Below are 1,212 nucleotides of genomic sequence, written 5' to 3' on the forward strand. Positions count from 1 at the left end.
TCTCTTTGGAAATCAAAAATAGAATGGTGGTGGCCAAAGCCTAGAGAAAGAATAGAGAGGAATTGTTTTTTCATGAGGATAGAGTTTTAGATTTGCATGATCTAGATATCTATAGAACTATATTTACAACAGTTGAATATACTTAGCACTTTTGAACTGTACACTTAAAATTGTTGGCATGATAAATTTTATTTTTGTGTGTCTTTTACTTATGTATTTTTAAAATTCCCGTGAGGGAGTTGCACCATTCCTGGAGATACTACAATAGAAGGCTGTTGGATGGAGTGAATTAAGCAAGCTCCTATTCCATTTCCTGCTCCAAAAATCATGTAATATACTGTCTGTAGAAAGAGGATGTATCAGATAGTAAACTGATAAGAACAGATATTATACTTGATCTTAGCCAAAAGGCTAAGAAGTGAAGTGTATGCTCTTTTTAAGTAACAGGTTTTTTTAAAAAGTAAAATAATTTTAAAAATATTTTCTCCTGAGTTCTGTTCTTTATGCTTTTTGGTATTGAATTGGCTGCCAAATTTATAAATGCTTATGCAATTGAATTGTTTTAGAAATAAAACCTAACCACATGCATCTATCCTTGGATTTACCCGAAACATTATTTCTTATTCACAAACCGGATCCAAGCAATATAGAAGTATACATTCCACAAATCGTACGTGAGCACCAACTAAACACTGCTAAACATTGCTGAACACTGCCATGAAAGATGAATTGAATACAGGCCATTGTTACTGAAGTTTATACTCTAATAACAATGATAGATCTGCCGTTTACTAAGGTTATTCTGTATAAGGAACTATCTATGTGTTTTGCACACATTATTTCTTTTACTGTTTTAACAATTGAATATTTTTTTTCTCCACTCTTTGGAGATATTTACCTACTTGGAAAACAAAAATGACATTAAGCTCTATTGAAAATGAAATTAATGTCTGCATGCCAAGCCAAGTGCTGAAGAATCTAACACATGACAGTTTTTCTCTATTTTAAAGATAAGGAAATTAAGGCTCAGCCAGGTTAAAAGTATTTCCAAAGGCCATTTAGTTATGTCTGGCTGATCATCAAACCTGCATAAATCTTTCTGCCATACCACACAGTCTTCTTATATAACAACAACACACATTGGGAAATCGTTAAGTGTATTATGTATTCCACGTGAAATAATATAAGAGAGAAGAGATTTACCTCTATCTG

The 1,212-nt window shown here is 32.3% G+C and overlaps 1 non-coding gene across 1 annotated transcript; it reads right to left on the reverse strand.

Annotated features, from left to right (window-relative positions):
- Positions 1–234: 234 nt before the first annotated feature.
- Positions 235–423, reverse strand: LOC147823497 (U2 spliceosomal RNA). The gene has a single exon (XR_015443751.1). It is a non-coding gene; the product is annotated as a U2 spliceosomal RNA (small nuclear RNA).
- Between the last annotated feature and the right edge of the window lie 789 nt (positions 424–1,212).

The sequence above is a fragment of the Heterocephalus glaber genome, unplaced genomic scaffold (genome assembly GCF_053883595.1).
Source record: "Heterocephalus glaber isolate CG9 unplaced genomic scaffold, H.glaber_assembly_v1.0 deba00001577, whole genome shotgun sequence".
Lineage (NCBI taxonomy): Eukaryota > Metazoa > Chordata > Mammalia > Rodentia > Bathyergidae > Heterocephalus > Heterocephalus glaber.